Source organism: Peromyscus leucopus, chromosome 5 (genome assembly GCF_004664715.2).
Source record: "Peromyscus leucopus breed LL Stock chromosome 5, UCI_PerLeu_2.1, whole genome shotgun sequence".
NCBI classification, from domain to species: domain Eukaryota; kingdom Metazoa; phylum Chordata; class Mammalia; order Rodentia; family Cricetidae; genus Peromyscus; species Peromyscus leucopus.
The window spans coordinates 2,968,743-2,980,249 of NC_051067.1; positions in this window are offsets into that span (position 1 = coordinate 2,968,743).

An 11,507-nucleotide genomic window follows, 5' to 3' on the forward strand; every position below is an offset into this window, starting at 1 on the left:
GTAGCTAAGCTAAGAGCCAATGAGAAGGCAGAACAGCAAGGCAATAAAAGCCTGGGTAGACAGGAAGTAGCTCTTTTGGGAAGCTACAGTGGCAAGGTGAGTTAAGGTTAGCAGGTAGCTCTCACTATTTTCCTGATCTTTAAGGCTTTCACTCCTACATTTGGCTCTGTGTTTTTTTATTTAATAAGACCATTTAGAAATTCATCTACAGAATATATTCACAGAAATAAAAAAATATCCACCTTTAAGTCTTAGAAACTGTCTGTAAACCATGGGTGTGGTCATTACAGTGTCAGCCTTTGTTTGTTTATATGAGCACAGTTTCCATGAACCTTTTCTTGCTGCTTTGAATACAGAAAATGTGAAAGCCATTCCACAAATAGTACAGATTTCTCTACTGTGGACATTCGATATAAACAGGAGACATATGGAGTACTGTAGATGTGTGAGCTAAGTTTCATTTTCAGACCTTCCAGTACCATTGTCCTTTCAGTGATGTTTTATAAGAGCATAGACTTAGACATCCTCATCTGCAGCATGCTGAGTGCTATGATTCCAGCTAGCCTTCTTATGAGGTGGATGGCAATAACTGGATTTCTCCTTCTTTAACTTTAAAAGGAGAGACCTGCAGGTATGATCCCAGGAATTCCACTGCTAGTGTCACAGACTTTGGAAAAATCCCAGTGAGTGAGAACTTGCCTATGTTCACTATGGCAAAGACAGGGCCCATTTCTGGTGCAGCCAATGCCATCTGCAGCTCCTTCCAGTTCTATGATAATGTTAAGCATAGTTCCTTCTAGTAATTCATGAGGACAAGTTGTCCCATCATGCTAACATTTCACCTTCAATGTAACTGTTTCATTTGTGGTCTTTACATACTGCAGCAGAAGTATTTGGAGTTATTGTGACATTTCTTAGGTTGAATCCCATGATTGGAAGTTCACTGTGATACTTAAATTAGCTATTTTTATGTGCATTAATTTACCTGATTTTCTCCACTTGTTGAATCTTTAATATTTTAAATGAAGATATTACTTCTCTGATTAAGTCTAATAGGAGCTTCTGGGTTTTAGTAATTTTAAATTCCATTGTATTTGTTTAACTGACATTGTAAAAATAGATAGACAAGATTTCTTGTATACATCTAAGCAGGTGTCTTATCAAAAGATTTATGCTAAATTTTATTTATGGCATATTTACTTGAGAACTTACAACCCTAACCCTGATAACAGTGAAACCTCCCATTAAGTCTTATCTGGCATTTATATGATTCTAGTGAACTTAGAAATATTTCTCTTGTGTGGTCACCACAGACCATTGGAGCTTGCAACTAGTGTTTTGATATTATTTTTCAGGTGTTCATTATGAGAGAAAATGCAGAAGGAATTTCCCAACTCACATTGTTCTGGTAATGGGTTATGGCTTTGGTGAAGAACACTGGCATGACAATCAGAATTGGCTGGTCAAGAACAGGTACAAGTTGCCAAAATGTTTATACTTAATAATCAAAAAATAAATTACTGTTTGCAGTCAGTAGTTAGCAACAGAGACCAGCAAACATCATCCTACAGAGGGTTAACACAGAAGTTTCAAGGTGTGATTATAATCTCAAAAATCATGTGTGTGTGTGTGTGTGTGTGTGTGTGTGTGTGTGTGTGTGTGTGTAAAAATTTTTGGAAAAGATTAAAGAAGAAAAGTGTAGTCAGACTTTCCTTGGACTGCCAGCTCCCAAATAATGACACAGAGACTTCTTATTAAGTGTGAAAGTTTGGCCTTAGCTTAGGCTTGCTCCCAACTAGCTCTTAAAACTTAAAATTAACCTATTTATATTAATCTACATTCTTACATGCGGCTCATTACCTCTCCTCCTTACCCTATGTCTGACTTGCTCCACGTCTTGCTGGCAAATTCTCCACAACAGATCCTAATCCAGAGTTCCTATCTCTGCCCAGAAGTCCCACCTATCCTCTTCTTGTCTAGCTATTGGTTGTTCAGCTGTTCATTAAGTGAGTCAGAAGGTGCCTAGGCAGGTGAGATAAAACAGTAACACATCTTCACAGTGTGATCAAATATCCTGCAACAGAGAAGAGGGAAAAAGAGGCCAGATTCAGTGGGAAAATATTCTATCATTTCTATCATCATTAGGAGGTGTTATTATTAACCACCAGATATTATACCATCTCATTTATAAATCCTGACACATGTCTTAGTTCTGTATGACATGTGGATGGGAAGATGTTCTGTCCATCCTCTGCTCTGATTCCAGAGTCCTGTGTGAGGTCACTGTTGGTATCAGGAGCTGAGCCTCTGCTTTCTCAGATCCTGTCAGTTAAGCGTGGCCTAAGGCTTGGGGTTTAAGTGGGATTAATGTAATCAAAATGCTATGATGTGTTCTCTCTACTAAATGGAAAATGTGTTCTAGCTATGGTGAAGAGTGAGGCATGGAGGACTACATGAAGAGTTTCAAAGACTGGAACAACCATCGTGGAGTTGCTACATATGCCTTGTAGCCCATTGTGTGAGCTGCCTGACAGTGGCAGGGTCACTGTGAACTGGGGACTGCATGAACTGAGAGGACCTTTGCTTTCACAGCAACCAGCTTGTGCTGTGTGGAATGCGACACCTGATTCTTTGAAGATCCAAATTCAGGTGTGAATTCCAGGACATTTTTACTCTAATTAAATATTAATCAACTGCTGTCAACAGTTTTGTACTAATGAATCTCTGTGAGAAGGTTTTTACTGACTGGTAGAGATTGTAGTCTCCCATGGCCTGGCAGCTTGTCTCAATAGTTACACAACATGGAAACTCCTTCCCTCCCCAGCAGACCTTCCTGCCTCTACCTGGCCTTATCTGGAGAATGTCCCTGGATCTGGAGGAATGACCTAAAAGCTGTCTCTAAACAAGATGCCTGAGTTACCTTCAGCTTGAACCCTGGCACTGATTCTTGCTATAAGATTTGTGCTAGGAGCTCTGCTATAGGACCCTACTGCCACATACTAAGATTTGTGATCAGAGAGTGCCACCTAATGCAAATTAGGTTTGTCCCCAGGCTCCCCAATCCTATATATTCCTTATACTCTGGAATAAAGTTGAGCTGTTTCATCTAAAGCAATCTCCTGGAAGGCTGTCTCCATTTGTGCTCATGGGCCATGTACAAAGCTTTCTATCTCTACTTCTGCCCTTTTGCCCTCTTGGACTGATGGCCAACAGGCCAAGAAGGAAAAGAGGATCCTCACAAATCCCCTAAAAATTCTGAATTTCTATTTTCAAAGAATGTACAAAATTAGATCTTTGCAGTGAGATGACACTTTGTTCTATTTCATTGCATTGTGCCTGAGTTATGAATCTTGCTTTATTGAGCATATCAGCATTGTGCACACACTGTACTGTGGTTATGGAAAAGTCATACAAATGATCAGCTCTGTGGCAAGGGGACAGCAGTAACACCTGGATAACTCAACACCATCCTAGCATGCAAGAGCAGTGACATATGCCATGCTATAACAGGCCATTGGTAAATTTGTCCTGCTTTCATATTATTTACTGGTAGTAATCCCTTAGCATGACAAATGAATATGCTAAACTTGTCATAGGTATGGAAAAATACTAGCATACATATATCAACATATGTATATATAAATTGGTACATATATATTTATGTGTGCATATATGTTTTGTGTGTGCATGCATGTATGTACATACATATTAGTGCTATCAATAGTTTATTCATAGGTCTTACAATGGATCCCCAAGGATAAGAAAGAGCCATCACATTCAGACATGATGCAGCTGTCAGGTGACTATATATTCTCCGTATCCTCTTTGGAACAAAAGCTTTCATATAAGGTCTATACGGGGCTGAGCTGAGTAGAAATGAACATCTGGCTCTTTGCAGAAAGAACTATGGACCCTGATGTGCATGTTGTACACTGCAGTTAGGCAGGGTGAGGCGATATTTGGTGTTGGCTGTGGGCACATTATCACACACTCACCAGGAGGCACCTGTGGTAAGATGCAGGAACTGATACCTGAATGTCAGGAAGCAGCCAGTCAGAGGGAGAACTGGGGAAGGAAAAAGGAAGAGCAGGAGCAATGGGTCCAAGGAAGTGGAAGTTGACTTTTGTCCATGGGAGAGAAAGACAGAATGATAACTATGCCAGGACCAGAGTTTAGGCATGGAGGTGCAGATGGTGAGTTCTGCATGATGAGGCGGACAGCTCACAGGCCAGTGGGGGGAGTCAGGTTGGTGCAGCCCTCTGAGGAAGTCAAATGTGAGACTTGTCTTACATTCAGTTCTCCCTCAGACCTCTCAGGCTTCAGTGTCAAGGTCCAGAAGAGAAGAAGGGAGCCCTGTTATCGGGAGTCTTTGACAGCCAGACAGGATGTGCTGGAGTGGCTAGGGCTAGGCATTATCTGCTGCTTCCTGAGCCTTGTGAAGAAAACAAATGGGTGACAGTCCTATACAAGTTCTAAAGCAAAGAGTTAAAGCTCTCCATCAAGTGAACACATGTCCTCCATGTCCACCTTCACAGCAGTCTTGAAGATGTAGCTTACAATTCTGTACTCCTGGGTGTTGGGAGCTGTTTTCTCTTTTTCACCTAATTTATGCCCAATCTTAGGTCTCACTCATGCCCATAAATCCAGGGGAAACATACTTAGAAGATTGCAAGGTCTGAAAAAAATTATGTAGCAGTTAATCCATCTCACTATCCCCCACTGAGGGTGCTTGACAAACTCTTGCCTGACCAGCCACTGAGGGCATGGACTAGGGCCGCCTTGCGGCAGGCCTCTTCTTAATGTGGTTTAGTAGATTTTGTTAAACAGAGAGAGCCTGTGGACTCTGTGCCACTCTCCAGAAAAATAACACCCAACTACCATCTAGGAGTGCATCCTTGGATTGTGCTAGAGAACCCAAACCCAGACCTCTGGCTTAGTGAAAATGGCTTTCCCTGGAAGAGGCTCCTGGACCCTCCCATCCTGCTCCTCCATCTAGTGGTGACAAGTGAAATCACACCTAAGTCTCAGTACCAATTAAGGAAAGATTTCAGAGACTCTCCAGTAGACAACTGAGGCATGTACAATGTTGTCTAAACTCTCCAGAGTTCTCAAAGATAAATCTTCCTTCAAAATGATGCTAGACTTCCTTAGAAGTGAGAAAGATCATGTTTTGCAGTTTCTTGTCTATGGAGATGATGGTGTCCTCAGTCAATCCATGAAAAATTATCTTCCTGGCATATACTCCCTAAACCACAGATTAAATGGGCCATCTCAACCAAGACCACCAACTCATGTTGAAAATGACAATGGATGCATCAAGAAGATGATAGAACCCTTAAGCACAGGAGAGAATGGCATGTGGCCTCTTCTCTTCTTTCTTTGGCCTGAACTCTTCCCCCACCTGCTGTCTATTGAAAAGTGAGGATATATGTCCAGTAGTACGATCACTAAGAATCAACATCATAAAGGCTGAGCTAGTTTCTTGGATCAATTATTAGCTCAGAAATATCATTTGAATAGAGAAGTCACTGAGAAGATACCCCCAAGTGCCTTCATCTTCTATAGCAGTAATTTGTGAACCTGATGAGATTTCAACTTGGATGAAGAATCCAGAATTTTCTAAAGGGTAATATGTAAAGCCATGCTACCTCAGCATTTTGTAAAATACCTATTATGTACCTCTTTATCTCCCTGAAATGAAGTCTATAGATAAGAACATACAAGCAATCAATAAAACACCTTGACTGGAATACTACAAACTTTTGGAAGGAAAATATTTATACTCAAATATGTTTCACTCTGTAAATGCTGGAACAGGAGGCATGAGGTTAGTGATACAGAAGGTACTCTTAGGCAGTCACTGAAGGTAGTCCTGTGGTTACTGAGGAGTCGGGAAGCCAATGATACTGCTATGGCAATGTTAGTTATCAGAAATGGGATGGAGTCTGAAAGATGCTGGAATAAGGGTCTCATTCATTTATATTCCTCCATTAAATGGAGTCTGCACCCATTAGCAATGTTGTTTCTACTAGAGCTTTGCCTTGCAAATAGGAAACCTGGAAACTTTGATTCAGATCCAAAATAGAAGACTACACTGAGAATATTGGCCTCAGACTAGGTTGCTGATTATGCATTTCCCAAAGGGCAGACCCAAAGTCCTTTGGAGGTAAACTTGCAACCATGGTCACCACCAAGTGATCCAGGAATAATCACACATCCTACAACCTCAGCAGAAAGGCTCTTCTGCTCACCAACATTGCCTACTGGCAGTGCTTAATCATCACTGTCAGTCAGCACCAATCCATAAGACATAGTCCTAGTTTAATTTTTCCCAGACAACTGTAGACTCGTGCAATCTCAGTGCCTTCTCAGATAGTCATCCAAAGGAGACTCATGCAATCTCAGTGCCTGTTCAGACAGTCATCCAGAGGAGACTAATGCAATCTCAGTGCCTGTTCAGACAGACAGTCATCCAAAGGAGACTCATGCAATCTCAGTGCCTGTTCAGACAGTCATCCAGAGGAGACTAATGCAATCTCAGTGCCTGTTCAGACAGACAGTCATCCAGAGGAGACTAATGCACATCTCAGTACCTTCTCAAATAATCATCCAAAGGAGACTCATATAATCTCAGTGCCTGCCCAAACAGTCATCCAAGGGAGACTCACGCACATCTCAGTGCCTGTTCAGACAGACAGCCATTTAATGGAGACTCATGCACATCTCAGTGTCTTCTCAAATAATCATCCAAAGGAGACTCATATAATCTCAGTGCCTGCCGAAACAGTCACCCAAGGGAGACTCATGCATGTCTCAGTGCCTAGAAACCACTGATCCATCCAATCCTCTGTAAAGGTCTCATAAGTCTCTATCCTATGGCAGATCCAGAAGGAATCCAGCCTTGGCTCCATCCTTTCTCAGTGCAATTAGAGAACTTTGCCACCCATGCAGGAATTTTCTAGCAAATGTGCATCTATCTGATCCAGTAAGATCAACTCTCCAACTTCAGTCTCGCAGTAGACCCTGAGGAGCCCAGTCATCTGTGGGCATTTCTGTGAGATGTATCTGTATAAGTCACCGGAAAGGACATTATGACTCAGGACCATGGCTGGAACACCCACACAAGTCAGTACATCCTTAGGTTCTCCCTATTACCATCCAGAAATGGGCTCCCCTCTGACCACAGAGCCACAATAAAACTTGTAGTAAATCTTTGCACAGACTTCCCCCAGTACCAATATGGCTACAGTGGCCACAGCTTAGAAAGCGCAATAGTTAGTCTCTGGAAATCCAACTGAAGAAATTGATCTCATACACCTACTAATTAGTTAATCATTTAAGTGCCTTAGCCACACTATGAAGTCTGGAAGAAGCACCCAGCTCTTCACTACACAGACACTGCTGCATGTGTACAAACACCAAGAGCATTCATTCACAGAGCTATGACCTCATCAGAGTGAATAAGGTGCCAATTATCAATCCTGAAGGCACAATAATATGTGACTTCTCAAACTGAGTTAATAGAAGATGTCTTGAAGAAAACATAGAGGCAATATAAAAATAAGAGAAAAGCTCACAGATACTGAACTAAAAATGAATAAATAAATTCCTGAAATAAAAAGTAACATGAATAAAATGAAAAGCTTGAGAGAGTGTTATTCACTAAAGAAGCATGTGTATGTCAATCAGAATACTAACTATAGGTTCATAATGTCTAGAATATATACTTATATATTCAGACTGAGAGATGCTGGAGAAACAGCTCAGCCGGCAAACCACATAGTACGTGAGAGTGAGGCCTTGAGTTTGGGTCCCTGGGCTCCATGTAAAAATCCAGATATATCTGTGATCCCAGGTTAGGAACAGAGGAGAGAAGATCCCAGCAGCTTGCTAGCATGCCAGTCTTGCCAAACCAGTGAGTTCTGGGTTCAGTGAGAGACTCTCCAAAATCTTTGGGTAAGTACTTGGAAAATAGTTCAAACTCAAACAAACCACAGACTACTATACCCAGCAAAACTTTCAATCACAATAGATGAGAAAAACAATTCTATGATAAAACCAAATTTAAGCAGTATCTATCTACAAATCTCGCCCTATACAAGATGCTAGAAAGAAAAAAATTCAACCTGAAAACACAAGGAATAAATAATCATCCAAGACTAGCAAAAAGCACATCTCATTGATAACTCTCAACATCAATGGTCTCAGTTCCCCCCCAAAAAAGTCACAGACTAACAGAATGTGTGCAAAAGCAGTATCATCCTTCGGCTGCATCCAAGAAACACACCATAACATCAAGGATAGCTATCACCTGAGGGTAAAAATATAAAAATATATATTCCTTGTTTCCTAGCTTCTTTGAAGCTATGGGCTATAGTCTGATTATCCTTTGCTTTACCTCTATTATACACTTATGAGTGAGTACATACCATATTTGTCTTTCTGAGTCTGGGTTACCACACTCAGGATGATATTTTCTAGTTCCATCCACTTGCCTGCAAATTTCATGATGTCACTGTTTTGTTTATTTGTTTTTTGTTTTGTTTTGTTTTTTGCAACTGAGTAATACTCCATTGTGTTTATGTACCGCATTTTCTTTATCCATCTTCAGATGAGGGACATCTAGGCTACTTCCAGGTTCTGGCTATTACAACAATGCTGCTATAAACAGAGTTGAGCATGTGTCCTTGTGGTATGATTGAGCATTCCTTGGGTAGATAGATGCCCGAGGGGAATATCATTGGGTCTTGAGGTAGATTGATTCCCAATTTTCTGAGAAACCACCATACTGCTTTCCAGAGTGGCTGTACAAGTTACACTCCCACCAGCAGTATAGGAGTATTTCCCTTGCTCTACATCCTTTCCAAAATAAGCTGTCATCAGTGATTTTGATCTTAGACATTCTGACAGGTGTAAGATGGTATCTCAGAGTCATTTTGATTTGCATTTCCCTGATGACTAAGGATGTTGAGCAATTCATTAAAGTCTTTCTACCACTTGGGATTCTTCTGTTGAGAATTCTCTGTTTAGATCTGTAGCCCATTTTTTAATTGGATTGTTTGGTATTTTATTGTCTAGTTTCTTGAGTTCTTTGTATATTTTGGAGATCAGCCTTCTGTCAGATGTGGGGTTTGTGAAGATCTTTTCCCATTCTGTAGGCTATCATATTGTCTTATCTACTGTGTCCTTTACCTTACAGAAGCTTCTCAGTTTCAGGAGGCCCTAAGAGGGATGTAGTGATCACCTTGGGAAGCAGAAACAGAGGAGATCTCCATGAGAAACTGGGGATGAGGAGTGCAATAGAAGGGAAGGGATGGGGGAATGGGAGCATGAGAGAACAGGGTGGTCTGGTTGGGGAAGGGATGGAGTGGGAGTGCAACAAAAGAGATATCTTGATAAAGGGAGACATTACGGGGTAAGGGAGAAAACTAGTGCTAGGGAAATTCCCAGGAAACCACAAGGATGACCCCAGATTAGACTAGTAGCAATAGTGGTGATGGTGCCTGAACTGGTCTACCCTGGTAATCACCATAGAGCCTTTAACTCTATGTTAAAGAGTAACTGATGGAAGCAGATGCAGAGATCCACAACCATGCACCAGGCCAAGCTCAGGGAGTCCAGTGGATGAGAAGGAAGAGGGATTATATGAGCAAGGGGGATGGGGAACTCTACAGAGACAACTGAACCAAGTTCATAGGAACTCACAAACTTTAGACCAACAGGTGTGGAACCTGCAGGAACAAGACTAGACTGTCTGCATAAAAGAGACAGTTGTACAACTGGGTCTGATTGAGAGGCCCCTGGCAGTGGGATCAGAATCTATCTCTGGTGCATGAGCTGGCTTTCTGGATCCCATTACCTATGGACAGAAACCTTGCTCACCCTTGATGCAGGGGAGAGGAGCTTGGTCCTGCTTCAACTGAATGTAGCAGGCTTTGCTGTCCCTTCATGGGAGAACTTACCCTTTTGGAGGAGGGGAATGAGGGGTGAGTTGGCAGGGAGTTAGGTAGGAGTGTGGAGAGTGAAAGGAATGAGAAGGGAATCTGTGGTAGGTAAGTAGAAAAAAATATATATTCCTAGTAAATGGGCCTAAAAAGCAAGCCAGTGCAGCCATTTTAATACCTGACAAAATAGACTTCAAATCAACACTAATACAAGTGTTATAGGAGGACACTACATACTCATCAAAGGAAAAACTCACTAAGAGAACATTGCAATTGATAACATGTATGCATCAAAGAAAAGGGTACCCAAGTCAGAGAAAAAACAAGCAAACAAACACTACTACAGCTTAATTATGTGTAGACCCTATTGACCCTCACATAGTAATAGTGGGTGACTTCACTACCAGACTCTTGCCAATACAGGTAATCCAGACAAAAAAACTAAACAAAGAAATTCTGGAATTAACTAACATTATAAACCAAATGGACCAGATATTTACAGCACATTTCACCCAAACAGAAAAGAATATGCCTTCTTCTCAGCAGCTCATGGAACTTTCTCCTAAGTTTACCATATACTCAGACACAAAGCAAGTCCCAACAAATGCAAGAACATTGAAATTTAAAAAAATGAAAACACAATATGCCCAAACTTATACAAGGAAGGCAGTTCTGATAGAAAAGTTCATAGCATTAACTGGCTATAAAAAAATGGGAGACATCTCATACTAGTAACTTAACAGCACATCTGAAAGCTCCAGAACAGAAAGTGGAAATAATATTCTAAAGGAGTAGATAACAAGAAATAATCTAACCTGGGGCTGAAATCAACAAAATAAAACCAACAAACAAAAAATAATACAAAGAATCAATGAAACAGAGAGTTGTTTCTTTGAGAAAATCAGTAAGCTTGATAAATCCTTAGTGAAATTAACTAAAAGATCAAGGGAAAGATCCACATTAACACAATTAGAGATGAAAAGGGGTACATAACAACAGACACTGAGGAAATCCAGAGAATCATAATTTAAAAACCTATACTCAACCAAACTGGAAAATATAAAAGATATGGATAATTTTCTTGATATATACCACCTACCAAAGCTAAATAAAGATCAGATTAGCAATTTAAACAGATATATAACCCCTAATGAAATAGAAATAATAATTATAAGTCTGCCAGCCAACAAAAGCCTGGAAGCAGATGGGTTTAGTGCAGAATTCTACCAGACTTTCAAAGAAGTGTCAGTGATGATATTTATCAAATTATTCAACAAAATAGACTCAGAAGGAACATTGACCAATTCCTTTTTTGAGGCCATAGTGACCCTGGTACCTAAACTAAATAAAGACCCAACAAAGAAAGAGAATTACACAGTAATTTTCCTTATGAACACAGATGCAAAAAAATCCCAATAAAATACTTGCAAATAAAATCCAAGAATACATTAAAAGGGGAAGTTTAAGGTAAGTCTACCATCAATATCAACATAAATGGGGAGAAACTCAAAGCAATTCCATAAAAATCAGGAACAAGACAAAGTTGTCCACTCTCTCTCCATA